This window comes from Penaeus vannamei, chromosome 26 (assembly GCF_042767895.1).
Source record: "Penaeus vannamei isolate JL-2024 chromosome 26, ASM4276789v1, whole genome shotgun sequence".
Classification (NCBI taxonomy): Eukaryota; Metazoa; Arthropoda; class Malacostraca; order Decapoda; family Penaeidae; genus Penaeus; species Penaeus vannamei.
Genome location: NC_091574.1, coordinates 15,941,784 through 15,949,283, shown reverse-complemented (window position 1 = coordinate 15,949,283; position 7,500 = coordinate 15,941,784).

Sequence of the window (7,500 nt, the reverse complement as noted above, 5' to 3'; positions counted from 1 at the left end):
AGAGAGAGAGAGAGAGAGAGAGAGAGAGAGAGAGAGAGAGGAAAAAAAAGAAAAGAAAAAGAAGAAGAAGAAGAAAGCGTCAGCGACAACACACGTGCATGAAAGCAAAAAGGGAGAAGACAAGGCAGAAGGCATCCAAAGACTTCAGGTCACGCCAAGGTCTCCTAAAAGTGAGGGATTTTAAGGGAAAAGCGACGGCAAAGAAGCGTAGTGAAGCGAAAGTGAAGAAATTGTGTATTCAGATAAGTAAAAAAAGGAAAAAAAATGAGTGACGGACAAAAAAGTATAGTGATCATGACTATATGTATTGTATAGTAACAAACTGAGAGATATTACGTACATGAATAGCGTTTATTTAACAACATTATGGCTTTATATAGAAAATTAAGTTAACGCTGAAGAATGGCAGGTAGAAAATATAGCGAATATTATATATGTAACAAAATAAAAATAATGCGAATACTTACGCAAATATATATAAAGATAATTATCATATTTTCAAGTGTATTGAAACCAACCTTAAAATAGTGTCAATAACATCCCATCTTGATATGGATCGAAGTTAACCCACAAATATCATGTATCATACGTTACTTGCATTAGAGTTACACATATATTCCCATATTCAATTGAAATCTGATGTCAATTTAGAATGAGTCAACCCACAAGTGTGATGCATAAATATCGAATTATAGCATCGGGATAATATAATTTTATAAGTCATAAAATAGGAAATAAAACAACATTCATCTGGAAACATCTCAGTAAGCAATGTTTGAAATAATAGTTAACATCTTTCCTTCCCTTAGATACCTTCTTAAGAAAGAAATCAGGTATATTTATATGCACTAATAATAGCACCTTTCACAATAAAACAAGACAAAGAATTAAAAAAAAATCTTCATTTATTACCAAATTAGTGAAATTAATAAAACTCCTTGACAAGATAAGAAATGGAGATGAACAAAAGGTAATGATAAAGAAGGAAAATGAAATCTCAGATCTGCTGAATGTGAAGACCTGAGAGAGAAAAAAAACAGATGTTGGGATGTGATACATAGAAAAAAAAGAATGGAGGAGGAAAATGGAAAAAAAAGAAAGATGAAAAGAAATAGAAAGAAAGAAAAGTAGGGAAGAAAAAAGAAAAAGGAGTAAAGAAAGATAGATCAATATATATATATATATATATATATATATATATATATATATATATATATATATATATATATATATATATATAGAGAGAGAGAGAGAGAGAGAGAGAGAGAGAGAGAGAGAGAGAGAAAGAGAAAGAGAAAGAGAGAGAGAGAGATTAATTCAATGAATAACGTTTTGTTCTATAAGGAAACAATATGAAATTGTTAATAATAATAAAAAAAAAAAAACGTTGTGCACAGAAAAAATAAAAATAAAACATCTAAACATTAAAGAAACAGACACATGAAAGGTACTGAAAAAATGAAACAAAATCATAAAAATAATAGCAAATAAACAAACAAGTTAACAATACAGGCAATTAAAAAGAAAGAAAGACAAAAAAAAAAGAACAATAAAAAAGACCGACGAAGAACACACAAAAATCAAGAAATTAAATGTGGCCATGTTATCTCCATTCATTGTTTCTCGCTGATACGTTTAACAATAGAAGAGACAAGCTTTTGTTACCTCCATAATGCCTCTTATGAGTCCATGCGCGTCTGAGGCCTTTTCTGAAACCGGATTTTTTTTTTCTTTATTTTGGGCTCCTTCTTCGTTCTTGCGTTGTCATCATTATCATAATTGCATGTACAATTAGGCGAAAGATTCTCCTCTTGCAACCCCCCCCTCCCCCCCACCCCTTCTCTCTTCCTTATCCCTCCCGGTTATTAAGAGGCGGATCTTGTTGCTCGCCTGGATGCGGTTCATTATTTGATTTATGGTTGCTGTAGTTATTGTTGTTGTTTTTGATAATTTACTAGGATTTTTTTTTCTTTTTTTTTGTCATTTCTGTCAAGTTTTGGAAGTTAGCCAAATTGTTTTCTTGGTAAAGGATGTTTCTTTGAAATTTGTTTATAGAACTGTTTGTTTTCTTTTATTTTCGATTTGTTTTCTCATTTTCTTCGGCTATCCTTCCCCCTTCTTTCCTAAGCACTCCTTCCATTTCTCTCTCGTCGACCTTTTCCTCTACTTTTTTTTTATCATGTTTTCCTTCTTCCACCCTTCCCTACCTTATTCTTATTTCATCCTTATTTTTTCCAGTTATTGGTAATTCTACTCTTTTGCATCTTCTATCACCTTACCACTTCCTCTCCCGCCGGAATTGCAACGCTTTTTTTTTGGGGGGGGGGGGGGGGTATGCACATACATGGCTCTACTTGTACGCATAGATGGCTCCACCAGTGTTCAGCCACCAAAGAGCCAATCACGTCTACGCGACTTCCTCTTGTTTCCGCTTTTCTTTAGTTTTCGCGGTTTCTTTTCCTAAAGTTATTATCATTCTTTATTATTACTTCATTATTATCATTATGTCAGTAATACTACTCATAATATATATTGAAAAAGAAAAGAAAAAGAAAACAGTAAGCATTTGATTGATTGACTCCTCGGTGACTAAGGACTTGTGAAGCCATGAATATGTAAATCAACTTAAGTCACAGTGGAGATGACAGACGCAAGCCATGGGTTCAAACGAAAAGTCCATTCCGCAGATTGTCAATATGGGAGCCTTGGCATGATTTTAAAAGGGTCTTGGCGTGTTTTGATTATCTGGGGCAGATCATTCATGTGATGTGCATCATGTGTTGTTCAATAAGTAATATGTCGGCTGTATGAAAGGAAATAGTGTGTCATCTGTTCTAACGATATGTAGGAAAATAGACATTCTGATTGATAATCGTTAGTAATCAGTTATAGTGATAGACATTAAGCCCAAATAAACGGAGGGTGTTCTACCGAGGGACGAAGGTGGAAGTTGCAGCCAACAGCAAAAGCGATGTCGCCTCGCCAGACCTGGCTCAGACACAGCATGCCCTTCTTGCCCTGAAAGGCGGCCCATGTTCAAACAACCTGGACATGGTTAGGCAAGGGGGGAAGAGGATGGGGGTGATCTGGATTCGCTGGGCAAAGCAAGGAGTGAGTGTTCTGCTATGATTCAGTATCATCCTATTAAGGCTAGCGTACGCACCTCCTCCTCCCTCTCTCTCTCACACACACACACTGTGTTTAATATTTGTGAGCGTGAATAATATATAGTCTCAAATAGCGCTTTTTGAGCTACCAAACCTTGATAAATGGTTTTGGTTGCATAAAAGTTTAGGTATTGATTCCTTTGTTTTTCTTTGATTTCGTTTGTGTGCCTCTTACGAACCACAACCTCCATGAAGCGCGAAGCACGGTTTGGTTGGGGTCAGTTTGAGTGTGTGGGCCACTTATATAAAGTATTTATATTTTATCAATTTAAAGTTTGAGATACAAATTAATTTGAAGTGCATCGTCAGTCAACCTAATTTATTATATTCTTTTCGAAACTGTTGGTGGAAATAAATTATGTAAAATAAAATTCAGTGAATGTGTGCAGCGGTGCATCAATATAATGATATTGGTGTATATAGGATGTAGGTGCTGCAAAACCTATACTGTTAACATATTATCTAGTGTCAAATTATAGGGTGGCATTTTTTAGAGCTGGGCAGATAGGGCACTTCCCAGCGAACCCCTTTCCCGGCTCGCGCTTGCTCACTCACCCCGCGAAAGGCCCAGTCTATCTTCACTCTACCCAAGGATAAGGGGATATTCCCTTAGCCTTGACTCTACCTATTCTTACGCCTTTATTTGTCGTTTCAGCGGCTGGTGTCCTACACCTTGTGGGTGTTCCCCCTCCAGACTATTCAAGAAACCGATTTCTTTCGGTATCTCATCTTCAATCCGTCTTTTACATATTAATTTCGTTATTTTCGGTAATGAAATAATTGTAAACATTTGGAAAATATAATGGCGTATGAAGCATTGCCATGAGTATTATTCTATTTTCCAAATAATATATCAAAGGTTTACCATAATCCAAATAGCAAATCCAGGTGATGTAAGACGCGAAGAGAGAGTAGCTGCTTAGGATAACGCTGAACCATATATCAATATACAGCTCTGGGATAATGCAAACGAAGGATATTCCCGTCTGACGAATATCGATATAAATAATCAGTTCCAACAAAATTTAAGGAAGATTTCATGGTCATTTATTCAAAATATTAAACGATAACTTATTTCTTAAAGCAGGCCTCCAGCATATCCTTCATATCCTTCAAGTTAACCAAATAGGATTAGAAACGGTCCCACTCTCTAATTATACAATTCATTAATTCTACACTTATTTGCCTGATTTCCGTAATTTTCCTCCTCCGCACATTCGAACCATCCTAACTATGTCCTGGTCGTTGGAACGTGGGCCTCATTTTATGATCAGAAGGACATGATCTCTCCGAGTCAGGTCTGGCGAGGCGACATTGCTTTTGTTGTTCGCTGTATAGAGTAATTCCGTTCCTGCCGTCCAGGAGGGAAAACAAGCGTCATGTTCTCGGTACTTGCCTAGCTCTGAGTACCTTTTGTTGACAGATCGGTGGAGGTAAAAGTAGCTGACAATCTCCAGCCCAGGATGTTCAAATGTTTGCCGTCTCAGTGGAACTGGTTTATGCATGTTGGGTGCTGGCCGCAGAAGTACCAACATGACCTTCACGGTGCCCCACTGATTTTTCATACGTTATTCCATGTTGTTATGAGTCCCAAGACGATGCTGACGTGTGCAGTGTCCTGTTGGCTGCGGCTATTACAGATGAGTGGCCATGTACGGCCATCCGTACCCAAGGCTTAGGGGATGAGCTGCAGATTTTCATGAAAAACAATTCACAGCAAAGGTTCGATGTTGCCATGTAGAACATATGCCTGAACCGTCGCTTGATGTGTGGTCCTTTCCCTGAAATGTTCTTTCTTGGAGGTAGTCCTAAAGTACTCTCATAATGCCAAGACATTTCACTTCTCCAATGATACCTTTGTGCCACACTGTGTCAAATGCCTTGGCGATGTCCAGTGTCACGACAAAGGGGATTTCTTGCAGCATGAGTTGTAGCAGGAGGTCATTTGCCGATTTGGAGTCACCTTTTAATGACTAGTCAGGGTCCAAGCATCAAGGCAGATGGCTGATATCTTTTTATTTATTTATATATTTGACTATTCGTTCTTTCACTGCACCTGGAATGGCCAGCGATTACTCTTTTTACTGTACCTTTTCTCCCCTCTCCTTCTCTGCTTTCGCCATTCTTCCTATTTTCTTCTCTCCGCCCCCCCCCCCCTCTCTCTCTCTCTCTCTCTCTCTCTCTCTCTCTCTCTCTCTCTCTCTCTCTCTCTCTCTCTCTCTCTCTCTCTCCCTCTCTCCCCTCTCTCCCTCTCTCCCTCTCTCCCTCTCTCCCTCCCTCCCTTCCTCCCTCCCTCCCTCCCTCTCCCCCGCCCTCTCTCTCTCTCTCCCTCTCCCTCGTCCCCCACCCCGCTTTCACTCGCTTTGTGTGTCTCCAACCTTTCTCTCTTCTTTATTCTCATTTTCTTCTCTCCATCTTCGTCTCCCTTCTTCTGTCTCATCCTCCACCCAAATCTTACTCCTTTCCCTCCATTCTCCTCTTTTCCTTCTTTTTCTCTCCCTCTCTCTCCATTGTCCTCTATTCTATCCCTTTCCCTCTATTTCCATCTTTATTTTCTCCCTCCATCCTCCTCTCTCCCTCTTCCCTCTATTTTGTTCTCTCCCTTCTTTCTTTCCCTCTTCTTCCACCATCCTCTCTCTCTTTTCTCTCTCTCCATCCTCTTCTTCCTCTTTTCTCTTTCTCTCTCCATCCTCATCTTCTCCTCTCCTTCTCCCTCCATCCTCCTCTCTATCTCATTTCTCCTCCCTCCTTTCACCCTCTTCTTCCATCTTCCTCTCCTTCAATTTTCCTCTTCTCTTTTCTCCTTCTCCTTCCATCCTCCTCTCTTCCTCTCCTCTCCTCTCCCTCCATTCTCCTCTCTTAGACCTTTCTCCATCTCTCTCTATCCTCCTCTCTCCCTCTCCTCTCCCTCCATCCTCCTCTCTTCCTCCTTTCTCACTCCTTCCTCTCTTCCTCCCCTTCCATCCTCCTCTTCCGTTTTTCTTCCTCTCCCATCATCCTCATCTTCCGCTTTTCTCCCTCTCTTTCCATCCTCCTTTCCCTCTCCTCTCCTTCCATCCTTCTCTTCCCCTTTTATCCCTCTCCTTCTATCCTCCTCTTCCCCCTTTTTCCTCTCCCTCCATCCTCCTTTCCCTCTCCTCTCCTTCCATCCTCCTCTTCCCCTTTTTACCCTCTCCTTCTATCCTCCTCTTCCCCTTTTCTCCCTCTCCTTCCATCCTCCTCTCCCTCCATCCTCTTTTCTTCCTCTCCTTCCATCCTCCTCTTCCGCTTTTCTCCCTCTCCTTCCATCCTCCTCTTCCCCCTTTTCTCCCTCTCCTTCCATCGTCCTCTTCCCCCTTTTCTCCCTCTCCTTCCGTCCTCCTCTTCCCCCTTTTCTCCCTCTCCTTCCATCCTCCTCTCCTCTCCTCTCCTTCTCCTTCCATCCTCCTCTCCCTCCATCCTCTTTTCTTCCTCTCCTTCCATTCTCCTCTTCCGCTTTTCTCCCTCTCCCTCCATCCTCCTCTTCCCCTTTTCTCCTTCTCCTTCCATCCTCCTCTTCCTCCATCCTCTTTTCTTCCTCTCCTTCCATTCTCCTCTCCCCCCTTTTCTCCTTCTCCTTCCATCCTCCTCTCCCTCTCCCTCCATCCTCCTCTCCTTCCATCCTCCTCTTCCCCCTTTTCTCCCTCTCCTTCCATCCTCCTCTCCTCTCCTCTCCTCTCCCTTCGCCGCCGGCCCGAGTGACGCACAAGAAACGAATTCTCTCTCGCCTCCGCATTGCTGACTTCAGCCAGTGCAATAACACGGAATACAACACGATACAGTCAGATCAGGAAAAGCCGGTAATTTGCTGACGGCGAGATAAGAATTCGGATACGCGACGTGGGGAGGTTGGGGGTGGGGACGGAGGGAGGGGGAGGAAGGTGGGGGGAAGGGGAAGGGGGAGAAAGGTGGGAGGAAGGGGAAGGGGGAGAAAGGTGGGGAAGAGGGAAGGGGGGAGGGGGAGAGTTGGAGAAAGGTTTCGGGGGAGGGGGAGGGGGAGGGTTGGGGAAAGGCTGGGGGGAAGGGGGATTCGGACAGATAAATGGGGAAGTTGGAGGTGGGGAGAGGCGGGTAAAGAAGTGGCGGAGGAGGGGGGGGGTAAGGAAGTTTTGCAGAACGAATGTAAATAAAACTGCACATACGAACACACAGGCACACGTAGACAAATTTATTGCAAATACACTTACCCATCCCCCTCCCTCTCCCCTACCACTCAGACACACACACAAACACACACATACAAACACACACATACAAACACACACACACACACACACACACACATTCATATACAAATATATTGCTTACCTCAGCC